The following is a 20,061-nucleotide window of genomic DNA, read 5'->3' as shown; positions in this document are numbered from 1 at the left end:
ATATGTTCCTATTGTTGCTAATCCCCTTGAGCAGGATGCAACACCGGAAGATACTACTGATCATACTACGGAAAATTCAGATGACGACGCATCAGGAATACTTGAAAATTCTGAATTCTTGAGTTCAGATGAAGACAAAAATGGTGCCGGATCCCATGCAGATCCGGGTGGAGTCTTGGATCGTGCGCACACGGATCGCGACGCTGATCCTGTCGCGCATGCGCGGCACACGCCTCGCTCCACTCCTGCCTCGCCGCGTGGTCGCTCGCCTGAATGGTCCCGCCCCCGGTCGGCCCCTCCTCCGCCAACCACGTCTCGCCACCGCGCGCCTCCTGAGACGGATAGTGCGCCTGGGTCCCCTGCTGGGTCCCGCTCTCCACCAACGCCTGGAAGGAGTGGCTCTCCTTCCACCACGTCCTCCGACAGCAGCGTCAGCCGCATTGTCACGCCTGCCTCGCCTGTGCATGCTCCAGATCCTGCGCCTGACGTAGACACTGGATCCGAGGATGATTCTGCTGCGTCTCCCGCTGGATCTGCTGCACCCGCTCCTCCTGTGGTCCGTCCTGTGCTTGGACCCAGAACACGGTTGCAAAAAGGTATAAAAAAACCCAAAGTTTGGACTGATGGTACAATCAGATATGGTCTTCTCACAGCTGCAGGTGAACCCTGTTCTTTACAAGAGGCTCTCGATGATGCAAACTGGCGCAAAGCCATGGGGGAAGAGTTTGAGGCTTTGCTGAAAAATAAAACATGGCACTTGGTTCCTTCTTCTCCAAATAAAAATCTCATAGATTGCAAATGGGTATATCGGATAAAAAGGCATGCAAATGGTCAGATTGACAGATACAAGGCTAGGCTTGTTGCCAAAGGTTTTAAACAAATGTATGGGTTGGATTATGAAGATACTTTTAGTCATGTGGTCAAAGCTGCTACTATCAGAACTGTGTTAGTTGTCTCTGTGTCTAGAGGCTGGAGCTTGCGGCAGCTAGATGTCAAGAACGCGTTTCTTCATGGTGTTCTGGAAGAGGAGGTATACATGAGACAACCCCCAGGTTTTGAAGATCCTAACGCACCTCATCATATTTGCAAACTAGATAAAGCTTTATATGGTCTGAAACAAGCTCCAAGGGCATGGTATTCTCGCCTTAGTTCCAAGTTACATGCTCTTGGTTTTATTCCCTCAAAGGCAGATACATCACTATTTCTCTATCAGAAGTCAGGTATAATCATGTTTGTCTTGATATATGTTGATGATATCATAGTGACTAGCTCTTCACCACGTGCTATCCCTGCTTTACTTCAAGATCTTAATAAAGACTTTGCTATTAAAGACCTTGGTGACTTACATTTCTTTCTGGGTATGGAAGTGAACAAGATACAAGGTGGTATACTTGTGACACAGGCAAAATATGCTTCTGATATTCTTGAGAGAATTGGTATGATCAAATGCAAACCAGCACCCACTCCGTTGTCATCAACAGAAAAATTGTCTCTTGATGAAGGAGATCCTCTTGGCCCTGAAGATAGCTCACAATACCGAAGTGTTGTTGGTGCCTTACAGTATCTGTTATCACCAGAATTTGACCGGATCAGAGGTGGGCCGCGATTGAAGATGGGCTTGAAGGATATACATGGAAGAAATACATGAATCGGCCTTATATGCAAAGTTTGGGCTAGTTTGCCCGTGTATCTGTAATATAGTAGGATACGTGTCGGTTAGATAGAGTTTGGCTCGTGCTCGGTTGGGATTATTCCCACGTTAGAAAGTCTACGGACTATAAATATGTATCTAGGGTTTATGAAATAAACAACAATCACGTTCACCACAAACCAATCTAGGCGCATCGCCAACTCCCTTGTCTCGAGGGTTTTCTTCCGGGTAAGCATCATGCTGCCTAGATCGCATCTTGCGATCTAGGCAGTACACGTTTATTCGCTGTTTATTTGTTGCTCGTGCTGAAGCCTTGTTGATGGCGAGCAACGTAGTTATCATAGATGTTTTAGGGTTAGCATTGTTTCATCGTATCATATGCTTTCGTCCGTGCAACCCCTAGACGTCTAGCCGCCCTTACACCTATCTTAGGTGTAAGGGCGGCACCCCGCTTGATTATTATTTAGTAGATCCGATCCGTTATGATTGCTCCTTGTTCTTCAAGGATTAGTTTAATAGCTGCATAGTTAGGCCTTACAAACGGGTTGAAGGATCCAGTGGCGCGTAGGGTGTAGTTTGCTAGCCCTAGACAGGATGTTCCGGGGATCAACTTCATGTTGGTTTTTAGGCCTTGTCTAGGGTCGGCTTACGATCACCGTGCGTGGCCGCCGAGCTCAATCACGCGTAGGATGTTCCGATTATGTGGTGAAAACCCTAAATCGTAGTAGGTCGTTTTAGCTTTATATCGATCAAGCAGGACCACCATATATTCGTACACCTCGTACGGATCATGGGTGGATCGGCTCCTTGAGCCGATTCACAGGACAACCTGAGAGCCGATCGAGGCTCGTATTTAATGTTTACGTGTATGCCATGCAGGAAACTAAGCGAGGCAAATCCAACACCTTCCCGACCAGGTATAGGTCAGGTGGCACGCCCTTGCACCGGTGATACGTCTCCAACGTATCGATAATTTCTTGTGTTCCATGCCACATTATTGATGTTATCTACATGTTTTATGCACACTTTATGTCATATTCGTGCATTTTCCGGAACTAACCTATTAACAAGATGCCGAAGTGCCGATTCTGTCGTTTTCTGCTGTTTTTGGTTTCAGAAATCCTAGTAAAGAAATATTCTCGGAATTGGACGAAATAAAAGCCCAAAGGCCTATTTTCTCACGAAGCTTCCAGAAGTCCGAAGATGAGACGAAGAGGGGCCACAGGGTGGCCAAACCCTAGGGCGGCGCGGCCCCACCCCTGGCCGCGCGGCCCTGTGGTTTGGGCCCCCCGTGCCGCCTCTCGACTTGCCCTTCCGCCTACAAATAGCCTCCGTGACGAAACCCCCAGTACCGAGAGCCACGATACGGAAAACATTACTGAGACGCCGTCGCCGCCGATCCCATCTCGGGGGATCTAGGAGATCGCCTCCGGCACCCTGCCGGAGAGGGGAATCATCTCCCGGAGGACTCTACGCCGCCATGGTCGCCTCCGGTGTGATGTGTGAGTAGTCTACCCCTGGACTATGGGTCCATAGCGGTAGCTAGATGGTTGTCTTCTCCCCATTGTGCTATCATTGTCGGATCTTGTGAGCTGCCTATCATGATCAAGATCATCTATATGTAATTCTATATGTTGCGTTTGTTGGGATCCGATGAATAGAGAATACTTGTTATGTTGATTATCAAAGTTATGCTTATGTGTTGTTTATGATCTTGCATGCTCTCCGTTACTAGTAGATGCTCTGGCCAAGTAGATGCTTGTAACTCCAAGAGGGAGTACTTATGCTCGATAGTGGGTTCATGCCCGCACCGACACCGGGACGATGTGACGAAAGTTCTAAGGTTGTGTTGTGCTCGTTGCCACTAGGGATAAAACATTGATGCTATGTCTAAGGATGTAGTTGTTGATTACATTACGCACCATACTTAATGCAATTGTCTGTTGCTTGCAACTTAATACTGGAGGGGGTTCGGATGATAACCTCAAGGTGGACTTTTTAGGCATAGATGCGGTTGGATGGCGGTCTATGTACTTTGTCGTAATGCCCAATTAAATCTCACTATACTCATCATGATATGTATGTGCATTGTCATGCTCTCTTTATTTGTCAATTGCCCAACCGTAATTTGTTCACCCAACATGCTTGTTCGTCTTATGGGAGAGACACCTCTAGTGAACTGTGGACCCCGGTCCAATTCTCTTTACTTGAAATACAATCTACTCGCAATACTTGTTCTACTCGTTTTCACGCAAACAATCATCTTCCACACAATACGGTTAATCCTTTGTTACAGCAAGCCGGTGAGATTGACAACCTCACCTGTTTCGTTGGGGCAAAGTAGTTTGGTTGTGTTGTGCGGGTTCCACGTTGGCGCCGGAATCCCCGGTGTTGCGCCGCACTACATCCCGCCGCCATCAACCTTCAACGTGCTTCTTGGCTCCTCCTGGTTCGATAAACCTTGGTTTCTTTCCGAGGGAAAACTTGCTCGCTGTGCGCATCATACCTTCCTCTTGGGGTTGCCCAACGAACGTGTGAAATACACGCCATCAAGCTCTTTTTCACGGCGCCGTTGCCGGGGAGATCAAGACACGCTGCAAGGGGAGTCTCCACTTCTCAATCTCTTTACTTTGTTTTTGTCTTGCTTAGTTTTATTTACTACTTTGTTTGCTGCACTAAATCAAAATACAAAAAAAATTAGTTGCTAGTTTTACTTTATTTGCTATCTTGTTTGCTATATCGAAAACACAAAAAAAATTAGTTTACTTGCATTTACTTTATCTAGTTTGCTTTATTTACTGTCTTGCACTCTACACTAAAAATTCAAAAAAATTAGTTACTTTTGTTACCATGTCTAGCTCTGAACCTGTTACTTCTTCGCCTGAAGAATTAGTCTTCACTTTTAAACAAGGGGATGAGGAGAGTTTTAAGGATGCTTGGTCTAGAATTTTTACTTCCTATCGTAAAACTGAACCTCAAATGACTCTGAGTTTGCTCCTTAGTAATTTTTATTTTGGTCTTATGGTTCGCTATAGATATGCTTTGGATACTTTAGTGGGAGGAGATTTCCTTCATTGCAATGGGGATCAAGCTTTTAATGCCATAAAGAAGTTGGTTGCATCATATGATTCAGCTAATAACTTTGATTCAGTCCTCGCTAGCATATATAGTAGATTAAATACTCCGGAGATAAGTACATCTCGCTTGAATGATAACTATTGCCACGTTCGTAATCGTCTTGAACAAGTTTTAGTGAACTCTAAACTCTCATTGTGGGATCCTGCTGTTAAAATTGCTATCGGTGATCGAACCCTCCATGCCTACTGTGATATTATGTATGAATTTTGCCTTATGCCTGAAAGTATTTATAAATCTTTGAAACTTTGGGGAGTCGAGGAAGGAGGAGAAGAGATAACTCTCATTGATAACTCTACTATAATCCCTAAAGGAATAGCTGCAGGTGTGCATACAACTATTTGTGGAAGAACAATATCTATTGATTATCTCGTTTTTGAAACAGGAAAACTCACACTCGGAAGATCCCTGCTGAAACTATTGGGAGCAGTCATTGATGTTGGAGAAGGCACTTTGAAATTCACCTCTATACCGGGAGAAACTCGTATATTTACTAAATCAAAGGGAAAGAAAAACAATAAGAAAGGTAAGGGTAAAGCCCAAGGTAATGTTGATGCTCCACCCTTCGATAATACTTGATACACACTTTCTGCGCCTAGCTGAAAGGCGTTAAAGAAAAGCGCTTATGGGAGACAACCCATGTTTTTACCTACAGTACTTTGTTTTTATTTTGTGTCTTGGAAGTTGTTTACTACTGTAGCAACCTCTCCTTATCTTAGTTTTGAGTTTTGTTGTGCCAAGTTAAGCCGTTGATAGAAAAGTAAGTACTAGATTTGGATTACTGCGCAGTTCCAGATTTCTTTGCTGTCACGAATCTGATCCCACTGCCCTGCAGAAAGCTCAGAAAATTATGCCAATTTACGTGCATGATCCTCAGATATGTACGCAACTTTCATTCAATTTGAGCATTTTCATTTGAGCAAGTCTGGTGCCATTTTAAAATTCGTCAATACGAACTGTTCTGTTTTGACAGATTCTGCCTTTTATTTCGCATTGCCTCTTTCGCTATGTTGGATGAATTTCTTTGATCCACTAATGTCCAGTAGCATTATGCAATGTCCAGAAGTGTTAAGAATGATTGTGTCACCTCTGAATATGTCAATTTATATTGTGCACTAACCCTCTAATGAGTTGTTTCGAGTTTGGTGTGGAGGAAGTTTTCAAGGATCAAGAGAGGAGTATGATGCAACATGATCAAGGAGAGTGAAAGCTCTAAGCTTGGGGATGCACCCGGTGGTTCACCCCTGCATATATCAAGAAGACTCAAGCGTCTAAGCTTGGGGATGCCCAAGGCATCCCCTTCTTCATCGACAACATTATCAGAATCCTCCCCTGAAACTATATTTTTATTCCATCACATCTTATGTGCTTTTTCTTGGAGCGTCGGTTTGTTTTTGTTTTTGTTTTGTTTGAATAAAATGGATCCTAGCATTCACTTTATGGGAGAGATACACGCTCCGCTGTAGCATATGGACAAGTATGTCCTTGGTTTCTACTCATAGTATTCATGGCGAAGTTTCTCCTTCGTTAAATTGTTATATGGTTGGAATTGGAAAATGATACATGTAGTAATTACTATAAATGTCTTGGGTAATGTGATACTTGGCAATTGTTGTGCTCATGTTTAAGCTCTTGCATCATATGCTTTGCACCCATTAATGAAGAAATACATAGAGCATGCTAAAATTTGGTTTGCATATTTGGTTTCTCTAAGGTCTAGATAATTTCTAGTATTGAGTTTGAACAACAAGGAAGACGGTGTAGAGTCTTATAATGTTTACAATATGTCTTTTATGTGAGTTTTGCTGCACCGGTTCATCCTTGTGTTTGTTTCAAATAAGCCTTGCTAGCCTAAACCTTGTATCGAGAGGGAATACTTCTCATGCATCCAAAATACTTGAGCCAACCACTATGCCATTTGTGTCCACCATACCTACCTACTACATGGTATTTTCCAGCCATTCCAAAGTAAATTGCTTGAGTGCTACCTTTAAAATTCCATCATTCACCTTTGCAATATATAGCTCATGGGACAAATAGCTTAAAAACTATTGTGGTATTGAATATGTAATTATGCACTTTATCTCTTATTAAGTTGCTTGTTGTGCGATAACCATGTTTATCGGGGAACGCCATCAACTCATTGTTGAATTTCATGTGAGTTTCTATGCATGTTCGTCTTGTCGGAAGTAAGGGCGATCTACACTGAGTTGAATGGTTTGAGCATGCATATTGTGAGAGAAGAACATTGGGCCGCTAACTAAAGCCATGTTCCATGGTGGAAGTTTCAGTTTTGGACAAACATCCTCAAATCTCTAATGAGAAAAGAATTAATTGTTGTTGAATGCTTAAAGCATTAAAAGAGGAGTCCATTATCCGTTGTCTATGTTGTCCCGGTATGGATGTCTAAGTTGAGAATAATCAAAAGCGAGAAATCCAAATGCGAGCTTTCTCCTTAGACCTTTGTACGAGGCGGCATAGAGGTACCCCTTTGTGATACTTGGTTAAAGCATATGTATTGCGGTGATAATCCAGGTAGTCCAAGCTAATTAGGACAAGGTGCGGGCACTATTAGTACACTATGCATGAGGCTTGCAACTTATAAGATATAATTTACATGATGCATATGCTTTATTACTACCGTTGACAAAATTGTTTCATGTTTTCAAAATCAAAGCTCTAGCACAAATATAGCAATCGATGCTTTTCCTCTATGAGGACCATTCGTTTACTTTCAATGTTGAGTCAGTTCACCTATTTCTCTCCACCTCAAGAAGCAAACACTTGTGTGAAGCTGTGCATTGATTCCTACATATTCGCTTATTGCACTTATTATATTACTCTATGTTGACAATATCCATGAGATATACATGTTACAAGTTGAAAGCAACCGCTGAAACTTAATCTTCTTTTGTGTTGCTTCAATACCTTTACTTTGAATTATTGCTTTATGAGTTAACTCTTATGCAAGACTTATTGATGCTTGTCTTGAAGTGCTATTCATGAAAAGTCTTTGCTTTATGATTCACTTGTTTACTCATGTCATACACATTGTTTTGATCGCTGCACTCTCTACATATGCTTTACAAATAGTATGATCAAGTTTATGATGGCATGTCACTCCGTAAATTATCTTTGTTATCGTTTTACATCGCTCGGGACGAGCAGGAACTAAGCTTGGGGATGCCGATACGTCTCCAACGTATCGATAATTTCTTGTGTTCCATGCCACATTATTGATGTTATCTACATGTTTTATGCACACTTTATGTCATATTCGTGCATTTTACGGAACTAACCTATTAACAAGATGCCGAAGTGCCGGTTGTTGTTTTCTCGCTCGTTTTTGGTTTCAGAAATCCTAGTAAAGAAATATTCTCGGAATTGGACGAAATAAAAGCCCGGAGGCCTATTTTCTCACGAAGCTTCCGAAGTCCGAAGATGAGACGAAGAGGGGCCACGGGGTGGCCAAACCCTAGGGCGGCGCGGCCCCACCCTCGGCCGCGCGGCCCCGTGGTTTGGGCCCCCGTGCCGCCTCTCGACTTGCCCTTCCGCCTACAAATAGCCTCCGTGACGAAACCCCCAGTACCGAGAGCCACGATACGGAAAACCTTCCAGAGACGCCGTCGCCGCCGATCCCATCTCGGGGGATCTAGGAGATCGCCTCCGGCACCCTGCCGGAGAGGGGAATCATCTCCCGGAGGACTCTACGCCGCCATGGTCGCCTCCGGTGTGATGTGTGAGTAGTCTACCCCTGGACTATGGGTCCATAGCGGTAGCTAGATGGTTGTCTTCTCCCCATTGTGCTATCATTGTCGGATCTTGTGAGCTGCCTATCATGATCAAGATCATCTATATGTAATTCTATATGTTGCGTTTGTTGGGATCCGATGAATAGAGAATACTTGTTATGTTGATTATCAAAGTTATGCTTATGTGTTGTTTATGATCTTGCATGCTCTCCGTTACTAGTAGATGCTCCGGCCAAGTAGATGCTTGTAACTCCAAGAGGGAGTACTTATGCTCGATAGTGGGTTCATGCCTGCATTGACACCGGGACGAGTGACGAAAGTTCTAAGGTTGTGTTGTGCTTGTTGCCACTAGGGATAAAACATTGATGCTATGTCTAAGGATGTAGTTGTTGATTACATTACGCACCATACTTAATGCAATTGTCTGTTGCTTGCAACTTAATACTCGGAGGGGTTCGGATGATAACTTTGAAGGTGGACTTTTTAGGCATAGATGCGGTTGGATGGCGGTCTATGTACTTTGTCGTAATGCCCAATTAAATCTCACTATACTCATCATGATATGTATGTGCATTGTCATGCTCTCTTTATTTGTCAATTGCCCAAGCTGTAATTTGTTCACCCAACATGCTCGTTCGTCTTATGGGAGAGACACCTCTAGTGAACTGTGGACCCCGGTCCAATTCTCTTTACTTGAAATACAATCTATCGCAATACTTGTTCTACTTGTTTTCTCGCAAACAATCATCTTCCACACAATACGGTTAATCCTTTGTTACGAGCAAGCCGGTGAGATTGACAACCTCACTCGTTTCGTTGGGGCAAAGTAGTTTGGTTGTGTTGTGCAGGTTCCACGTTGGCGCCGGAATCCCTGGTGTTGCGCCGCACTACATCCCGCCGCCATCAACCTTCAACGTGCTTCTTGGCTCCTCCTGGTTCGATAAACCTTGGTTTCTTTCCGAGGGAAAACTTGCTGCTGTGCGCATCATACCTTCCTCTTGGGGTTGCCCAACGAACGTGTGAAATACACGCCATCAACCAGCATCGGACGTGCGTGCCGAGTCTTTGCGGGCCGTCGCTCGGAGGGACCAGGGCCAGCCGCAGTCCTGGGAGCCTCCCGGCTCTACTGTGTTGCCCGTCGCTGCTCGCCGGTGGGTTTCTGACCGCAACACATTCCGGCACGCCCGGTGGGACAGTCTTCGACATCAACCGCATCGCCATCTACATCTGAGATGGCGGAAGGCACTCCGATCACGTACGAGGATCCGGCCGAGGAGCTCAAGAAGAAGTATGACGAAGTCAAAGCGATCCTCGAAGCCGACCTCATCGGCTCTTTTCACGGAACCCGCTCACACGGCATCGGGTGGAAAGGGTTCTCACCTGAAGGCGCGCTCGATGGAGTGGACCTGTCCGCCCCGTCGGAAGAACGCACCAGGTCTCGCGTCGGGAGATTAACTTCATGGTAGCTCATTCGCTGCACCGCCATTCCGAGAGCCCGGTGAACACTTTGGAGCGTGTCGCTCTTCGCGTGATCCAGGAAATCATGAGGCATCAGTACTCTCCGTCAGGACCAGCTCTAGGGACTCACCAAGGAGAGATGCCACTCCAGTCCCGACCACCGCTGCCATTCGCGTTGGCAGCACCAGAATTGGCGAGTTCACCGGCATACGTCGTCTACAAGATCGGTGGTGACCCTAGTGATTACCAGTTCTTGCATGAGGCACCTAAGGAGATCCCTCACGGATACACGTGCACATACGTGCCAGACTGCAAGAATCGGGCACTCACAAACTAGACCGCAACGACGGGGACTTCGGAACGACGAGGAGGAACTTCGGGAACAGATCTCGAGAAGCGGACGTGGCTAGCTAAGTATGCCACTCCGACAAACCTCCGAGCTCAGCTCCTGCAGTTGGCTCGGAGCTGGAAAAGCAAGCATGGCTGGCTAAGTATGCCACTCCGGCGAATCTTCGGAGTTCGACGCCTGCAGCCAGCACCGCGGATCAGATTAGTACCATCTTAAAAGACCAGTTCGGCATGGTGCCGAAAAGGAGGACAATCGGTTATTCCAAGCCGTACCCCAATGAGTACGAGTTGATCCCGCTACCACTCAAATATCGGCTCCCTGATTTCTCCAAGTTTAATGGATCAGATGGTTCCAGCTCCATCGAGCATGTGAGCCGATATTTGGCACAGCTGGGCACGATCTCAGCATCAGATGAGCTGCGTGTGAGGTTCTTCGCACGAGTCCCTCACAGGATCGGCTTTCGGGTGGTACACATCGCTGCCACCGGACTCAATCCGGACTTGGAAGCAGTTGGAAGAGCGAGTTCCACATGCGGTATCACTCGGAGGCTTCCGAGGCCGGCATTGCCGATCTAGCACAAGTACGACGAAGCGCGGAGAAACGAGTGTCGGAATACGTCCGGCGCTTCAGGACCGTTAGGAACCGATGCTATTCGGCTCGTGTGACTGAAAAAGAAGTAGTCGAGTTGGCGGTGGTGGGTCTCGCATCACCGATCAAGGACGTGGCCTCCCAAGCAGACTACCCTTCACTGGCGCACATGGTGCAGAAGCTGTCGGTATATGAACGAGCGCCACCCGGATGTATACCAGGATAAATTCAAGCGTGCGGTGGTCCTGGTTGAGGCGGATGAAGACGAAGGCTCGCGGGAGATCAAGAGGTAGCAGTGGCTGAATGGACTCGGGGCAAGCCCCGTGTCCCGCAAGTGGGTTAAGCCACAAGGTCCTCCAAGAGGGTTTGACTTCGACGTTACCAAAGCCGAGCAGATTTTCGACCTCTTACTTAAGGAGAAGCAGCTAAAGGTACCCGAAGGCCACAAGATCCCCACGGCGCAGGAGCTGAACGGAAAGCCATACTGCAAGTGGCATAACACGTTCACCCATGCCACCAACGACTGCAGGGTGTGGCGTCAGCAGATCCAAATGGCGATAGAACAAGGGCATCTAATTTTCAGCCAGTACGCCATGAAAGTCGACACACACCCCTTCCCCGCCGTTAACATGGTGGAGTGCACTTACCATGGAGGGTGCCAGCCAGGATTCTCGTTCAACATCAACATGGTAGGACCCGGGCACCACTCGGTAAGGACGGAGACGAGGGCAGCTGCTCTCATAGCAAGGACACGGAGGAAGCCGTTCCACGCGATCGGCTCCGACACGATGGCAAGCGCTACATCACAGAGGGAGAAGTGAGGAATGTGAGATATCAGCGACCTCTCTCTGATCACCTCCTCAACAAGTATGTGAGTCAATATGACCAACGCCGACGATACAATGACGATGATGAAAGAGATCGCCTGGCTAGGGACGCCAGGAGACACCGTCGGCATGATCGCGACGAGGAGAGATATGAGCGCCACGCCAAGGAAAAGTCGAGAGAGCAAGACGACGTGGATAGGCACTGGGACTGTCCCTTCTTCAGACACTGCTGGGATTTAGGAATGAGCCGATTGCCTACAATCGGCAACCGCCCGAATGTAGACGAAGAAGAAGGATGCAGCTAACGTGTCCGTGTTCAAACGTCTAGGGCCTCTCCCGCCTCGGAACAAGCACGCTGAGTCCTCTCGGGTAGAAGATCTCGAGGAACTAGAAGACGATGATGAAGAAGAAGAAGATAAGTACCACCGGCCAAGGTGGTGCCCTGATGGACTCAGCCGTTCCCAAAAGCGTAGGGTTCAGCGAGTGGTTTGGAGGAAGCCGAAAGGTTATACCTGCACACGTTAAGAAAGGCGCGGCCTGATCTGGCCGCGAAAATTCAGCGAACCCTGGACGAAGAAGGTCGGCCACAAAGGAAAGAGTGGCGCCCCAGACAAAAGAAAGCCGATGATGAGACATCGGCTGGCACAAACATGGTGTTCATCCTTCCAACGGAGTTTAGTGCTCCGAGGATTAGACGAAGCACTCGTGGCACAACTTGACTGCGGCCCACGGCCGGTTATCTTTGAGAAGCCACGAGAAAGAAGCTACGGACATCCGAAGGCCCCGTACTTGCGAGGCTATATCAATGGGCAGCCTGTCAACAAGATGCTTGGTGGACACCGGAGCGGCGATCAACATCATGCCATACTCCATGCTACGTCGGTTGGGACGCTCTAGCTCTGATCTGATCAAGACCAACGTGACACTGAGCGATTTCAACGGCCAAGCATCTGACCCACAAGGTGTTCTGAACGTGGATCTGACCGTAGGAAGGAAAACCATCCCTACGACGTTCTTTATTGTCGATAGCAAGATCACCTATGCTGTCCTGCTAGGAAGAGATTGGATCCACGCCAACTGTTGCATTCCATCCACGATGCACCAATGCTTAATACAGTGGGATGGAGATGAAGTAGAGGTCGTCCACGTAGATGATTCAACCGAGATTTCAACGGCTGGCATGAACGTTTGGGAGACAACAGGCCAAGAGCCACTCTCAGGCATCAATTTGGACGACTGCGAGCGCATCGACGTGACGAAGGACGGGGTTAGGCTGGTCTTATCCACCGGCCCGACCGTGTAACAAGAGCAAAATCTATGGACAAACGTGGCGAGGCCGATCCTTGTGATCGGCCCCAAAGATCTATGGAGGAACGAGTGCAAAACCTTCATTGAGCGATTCAATCAACATGGAGGCCGATTCCAGCAATCGGCCAAAATTATCCTCACCATACGTTCTGCCTGTGTTCAACGTCGATCTAATGGGCAGCGGTTTTACGTCGGCTGATGAGCTGGAAGAAGTCAACATTGGTCCTAACGGAGCCGACGTTCAAATACAGTGCCTTGGCTAACTACAGAGCCGATATCCGCAGTTACCTGGCAGATTCGGCTCGGGGGGCACCTAATCAGATGAACATGTGCGATACATGTGCAGTAATATTGGGGGCCGATAGAAAAATCGGCCAGTAAAAAAATTTCTCATGATATACAGCCCGATGCACGGACATCGACTTTAGAGCTAAGAAACAAAGCCGATGCACAGCCATCGACTCTAGTACAAATTACACAGGATCTACCAGCTGCGTGTTCCAGATGCGGATTTCGACCAAGTCGGTTTTCACTGCAGCTTATGAGCTGATTTTGTTGCCCTTGCCCGAACCTTCTCTTCGAGGACTTCCAACCCTTTGCGCAAGGTCGCCAGTCCAGCAGTACTGTTAGAGGTGTCAGTTTGGCGTACAAGACAGCCTCTTGTTCATTAAGCCGTCGGTGCAATATCGGCTTTCGACGGTGGCAAGTCTGGCTGCCTCTGCATGGTGGCTGTCTCAGAATTGCCTGAGTTCGAGGCCCTTTGACTGAACTGTGTGTCCTCGCCGCTGTTCTTGCCCTAACTGAGGCTCGGGGGCAGCTGATTTGGTGGATACTCTGTTTTTGGAAGCCGATTGGAGTATCATCGGCTGACCCTGCATAATAACCTGCTTCAAAAGCGTTGAGTTGTTGCAGAAGAAGACCACCAGGGCTGCTAAAAGGAATTTGAAAGGGAAGCCGTCATCATCTACGTGGTCCGGACCGTCCTGTTGCCGCAAGAAGATGAAGGAGACTGGATTTTCAAAAACAGCCGATGAACAGCCATCGGCTATAGGATTGCAAAGTATTATGGTCAGATATCAAATTACAGTCTGAATTTGAGAAGTGCTTGACTGACTGTCTAAATTAGTATCTGAGTCTGGCTTCATGGGCGTCTGAGGTGAAAAGTCCGATACGTTGCTATCGGTCTTGTTGCGGCAAATGGAAGACTTGAAATTAGATGAATTGAGAGTCAAATTGGAAGAACAATTCTTATTGATTCAAAGGAACGGCTTTACAAGGAAGAGCCGATGGCTCTCAAAAGGATCATCCGATGCCTAATGCACTGCTACTACTAGTCCTACACTAATTGGCCCCTGCTCTAGGGGCCGTCGCTGTCCTCATCGTCGCCATTGTAGCCGCCGCCGGTGCTGCTGCTGGCGAGCTCCTCATCGCTACTGCCGTAGCCCTCGACGGGGGCTTCTTCCTCGTCATCATCATCCTCGTCGTCATCTGACCAGGCCCAGCCGCGAAAGCGCTTCGCCGGCGGCTCGTCAGAGGAAGTGTCGCCTTCCTCTTCCTCCTCGTCGGAAGAGGTGTCGTCCTCTTCATCCCCCTCTTCTCCCTCTTCGCCGGAGGAAGCGAAGTTACCCCAAGAGAGGAGGTCGTCCTCACTCTCCGCCACCAGTTCTCCATTAATCAGGAACTGGAGGTCGTCCTCTCCATCGGTCAGGGGCAAATCCCCATCTGACCCGACGAGGGCCTCAGGTGGGCCGTCGGGCATGAAGTCAAAGTCCCACTCCGGCTCTTCGTGTTGGTTGTGCTCTTGCATCGGCTCGCTTGAGGAAGAGGATTGGAAGGAGATGGCCGATGCAGCAGAGGAGGAGGATGAGTCCATGATGGGGGAGGGCTTTTCGGTGTCTGATACTGAGGGAGAGGATGAAGAAGCAAATTACTCGATGCGGTTAAATAAAAGGGGTATAGTGGAGATTTAATGCCACGACGGTTCTCGAGGACATGATGCCGAATCTATCAATTCACGCAGAGAAGCCGAGGAGGCGAGGCGACATGATGAAAGATTCTGCGGCAGTTCTGCTCTGCCACGACATGACCCGACAAAGAAAAGCAGAGTGTTTTTGGAATTGTCATTTCCAAAACCAGGGGGGCATGTGTTATCACCAGAATTTGACCGGATCAGAGGTGGGCCGCATTTGAAGATGGGCTTGAAGGATATACATGGAAGAAATACATGAATCGGCCTTATATGCAAAGTTTGGGCTAGTTTGCCCGTGTATCTGTAATATAGTAGGATACGTGTCGGTTAGATAGAGTTTGGCTCGTGCCCGGTTGGGATTATTCCCACGTTAGAAAGTCTACGGACTATAAATATGTATCTAGGGTTTATGAAATAAACAATAATCACGTTCACCACAAACCAATCTAGGCGCATCGCCAACTCCCTTGTCTCGAGGGTTTTCTTCCGGGTAAGCATCATGCTGCCTAGATCGCATCTTGCGATCTAGGCAGTACACGTTTATTCGCTGTTTATGCGTTGCTCGTGCTGAAGCCTTGTTGATGGCGAGCAACGTAGTTATCATAGATGTTTTAGGGTTAGCATTGCTTCATCGTATCATATGCTTCCGTCCGTGCAGCCCCTAGACGTCTAGCCGCCCTTACACCTATCTTAGGTGTAAGGGCGGCATCCCGCTTGATCATTATTTAGTAGATCCGATCCGTTATGATTGCTCCTTGTTCTTCAAGGATTAGTTTAATATCTGCATAGTTAGGCCTTACAAACGGGTTGAAGGATCCAGTGGCGCGTAGGGTGTAGTTTGCTAGCCCTAGACAGGATGTTCCGGGGATCAACTTCATGTTGGTTTTTAGGCCTTGTCTAGGGTCGGCTTACGATCACCGTGCGTGGCCGCCAGGCTCAATCACGCGTAGGATGTTCCGATTATGTGGTGAAAACCCTAAATCGTAGTAGGTCGTTTTAGCTTTATATCAATCAAGCAGGACCACCATATATTCGTACACCTCGTACGGATCATGGGTGGATCGGCTCCTTGAGCCGATTCACAGGACAACCTGAGAGCCGATCGAGGCTCGTATTTAATGTTTACGTGTATGCCATGCGAGAAAACTAAGCGAGGCAAATCCAACACCTTCCCGACCGGGTATAGGTCGGGTGGCACGCCCTTGCACCAGGCATCGGACGTGCGTGCCGAGTCTTTGCGGGCCGTCGCTCGGAGGGACCAGGGGCCGGCCGCGATCTCCGGGAGCCTCCCGGCTCTACTGTGTTGCCCGTCGCTGCTCGCCGGTGGGTTTCTGACCGCAACAGTATCTCACTCTTACACGTCCTGACTTGTCCTTTTCAGTCAATAAAGTATGTCAATATTTGCATGCACCTACTACAGCTCATTGGACTGCTGTCAAGAGAATTCTGAGATATGTGAAAGATACAATCAATGTTGGAATCACTTTTATGGCATCTCCATCTAGCTTGTTAAGTGCTTTTGTAGATGCTAACTGGGCTGGAGATCTTGATGATAGACGCTCCACTGGAGGCTTTGCTATATTTTTTGGACCAAATCTGATTTTTTGGAGTGCTAGAAAACAAGCAACAGTATCACGTTCCAGTACTAAAGCTGAATACAAGTCTCTTGCCAATGCAACTACTGAAATAATTTGGGTAGAAGCTCTTTTGCGAGAACTAGGTGTGATCTTGAAACAGAAACCATGTTTGTGGTGTGATAATCTGGGTGCCACATACCTTTCAGTTAATCCTGTGTTTCATGCACGCACAAAGCATATAGAGATTGATTTTCACTTTGTGAGAGAGGGTTGCATCAAAACGCTTAGAAATCAGGTTTATATCAACAAAGGATCAAGTGGCTGATGGCTTTACTAAAGCACTACCAGTCAGGAATCTTCATGCATTTAGGCGTAAATTCATGAAAATGGCTGTACTCTCTACATGTATTATACCTCTTTGTATACACGCCCGCTTACAAGGGCTATACCTTGCCTATATAAACACGAAACCACGAGCCCTGGAAGGGTATCGTTTCCGCCTAAATTCATACCACGTTCGTTTGATCATAGGGTGGGCGACCCGGTGGATCGGTGAGAGTGTCCACTGTTTCCATTGTACACAAGGCACATAAACACGCCGGCTGTCACGCACACTTTCTCCACGTGAGCTGGTAACAGCACACCAGCTGGACCCACCCGTCAGCCTAGGTGCACAGGGAGAAAAGGGATCTGGACCGCACTTTTCTCATCTGACCGCGAGGTTCCATGTTTCCACAGTTTCTTCTTTCCATTTGATGCTTTGTGGCGAGACACCGATCTTCGAGCAGTCGAGCTAGGGCTGTGGCGGCTGGGCGGAGCGGCGCTCGCGCGGCGGCCCCGCGTACTCGGCAGCAGCGGCGACGCGCGGTGGACCCGCGCACTCCGGCGCGGCGACTCAGGTACTCCTTCTCCTCTTCCTCCATGTGCCGTCTCCCGAAGCGAGCCGGCAAGCCGCCGGTGCCCGCGACGAAGAAGTCGGTAATCTGATTCGGTTGGGCTGGTTTTGGTTGCAGACCAAGGCGACGAAACCGCTCTTCGAGAAGAGGCCGAAGCAGTTCGGCGTCGGCGGAAGCGCTGCCACCTAAGAAGCGGTAGCAGCGGCGACGCGCGGTGGACCCGCGCACTCCGGCGCGGCGACCAAGGTACCCTTCTTCTCTTCCTCTCTGTGCCGTCTCCCGAAGCGAGCCGGCAAGCCGCTGGTGCCCGCGAAGAAGATGTCGGCAATCTGATTCGATTGGGCTGGTGGTTTTGGTTGCAGACGAAGGCGACGAAACCGCTCTTCGACAAGAGGCAGAAGCAGTTCGGCAGCGGCGACTCAAGGTACTCCCTCTCCTCTTCCTCCATGTGCCGTCTCCCGAAGTGAGGCCTGGCGGCAAGGTGCAGGTGCCGGGGAGGAAGAAGACGGTAGTCTGATTCAATTGGGCTTCTTCTGTTTGCAGAAGAAGGTGACGAAACCGCTGTTTGAGAAGAGGCTGCAGCTGCTGCCGTCTAAGGAGAACCTGCAACGATTCGTGAAGCTGCCCGAGGTTGTTGGAGGCCAAGGTATATATTACTAACTTATGCCGGCAGCAAAGCTTCCTCTGATGATCTGACGCAGTACAAATATTAAGCCCCTAGGGAGCAGCAAAAGCTTCCTCTGATGATCTGACAAATGTTGAATCAAGCAGTACTGCCATTTAGGTTCAGAGGCCATTTTATTGCACAAGCCCATCAGATTAGCTTCGCTTTGGTCTCGACCTGATAACGTTTGCATTGCCTGTGAGAGATGATTTTTAAGCAACAAGTACTGCCATTTATGTTTAGAAGCCATTTTATTTCAGATGCCCATCAGATTAGCTTCGCTTTGGTCACGACCTGATACTTGATACTTGTACTTATAGGTTATAGCCTTTGGTTCATCGGATAAATTATAATGGAAATGCAACAAACTATACTGTAGAGCACAAAATTCTGGCAGCTGTGACTTACGTATGAGCGAGATGGATTCTGTTTGCACCGCATGTAATCGTATATCCTAGTTTAAGCCCCTAGGGAGCAGAAGATGTAAGGTGGGCATTGCTTGTGATAGATTTTTTTTGTTTATGCTACATGTACTGCCAGTTAGGTTCAGAAGCCATTTTATTTCAGAAGCCCATCAGATTAGCTTGGCTTTGGTCACGACCTGAGAAAGTTTGCATTGCTTGTACTTATAGGCTTTCGTTTGTCAGATAAACTATAATGAAAATGCAACAAACTGTACTGTAGAAGTAGAACAGGAAGTGCAGAAACTAAAAATAAATAAATCGCTAAATAGCAAATATTATTGGTTGGTACAAATTCTAGCAGCTCTGTCTTCCTCATCAGAGAAATGGATTTTGTTTGCACCACACATAATCTTATATTCTTGTTTTGAAATCCCATCTTCTTTTCCTTTTAGTGTTGCCAGATGGCTGCGCCTGCGCCAAATGCGTTCTCCGGTCATTTAGAGAAATGGATACTGGAGAAGAGCAAACAGTCTATATTCTTTATCAATATCATGCATGACACAGATTGCACTGAAGAACTGGAAGATCTTGTGGAGACGGTAGACCATGTTCCGGAGGATGAAAGAGATGCATTGTTCAATGGGGAAGGGCATACTGCCACAGGATTTGTTGTTCAAGAGGGGCCACATTACTTCAAGATCTTAACATGCGCTCACATTATTGGACATGTTTTCTCAGCTGATCATCCTCTGTCCAGGGATGATGCCAATAGGATGTTTATTACACAGGTCATATGTGATCACTACGAGATGAGCTTCCGCAGGCCTGGGCAAGATATACATCCTAATCGGGTTTATGCCCAAGGTCATATCATTGGCCTTAGTTGTCGAGATGACTTGATGCTTATACAAGTGCCTCGAGCAGATGTGATGGATTTGGACGAGATCTGCCTGAGAAATCATCCTCATCTTCCTTTCAGTCAAACCCGCCCAGTTGCATTTGACGATTGCGTCATGGTGTCCTGGCCTCCGTTGCGACACAGGACAGCAGTAAAGGGTTGTGTTTCTCATACTTCAAGATCATTCAATGATTTAGGCCAGGATAACCCCGTTGGATACAGGATAAATCTGCTAGAAGTCAAGATAGCAAGTGAAGAGGGCAGCTCTGGAGCACCTTTACTGAATGGCAATGGGAAGGTTATTGGGATGTTGCACGGGGGTTTTGGAGGCCCTTTCTCGTACTTTGTGCGCATTGCTGATATCATACCCTTTCTGGTGCAACGAGGCGTCGTCCTTCGTAAGTTCTCTCAATCTGTTTGAAATATTTATGTTTTTATCATCTTGTAAATATGCTCAATAATAGTTTGTTCACAAATAATACGCAGGGCATGACTAGTGATTTGACTCTGATGTTTTTCTTGTACGCAACATGCCAAATCCACGTCTGTTACATGTAAGTAAGCAACCATATCTTGATTGCTGCA

Source organism: Lolium rigidum, chromosome 4 (genome assembly GCF_022539505.1).
Source record: "Lolium rigidum isolate FL_2022 chromosome 4, APGP_CSIRO_Lrig_0.1, whole genome shotgun sequence".
NCBI lineage: Eukaryota > Viridiplantae > Streptophyta > Magnoliopsida > Poales > Poaceae > Lolium > Lolium rigidum.
The sequence above is the reverse complement of the archived record's forward strand: the minus strand, read 5'-3'. Positions refer to the sequence as shown.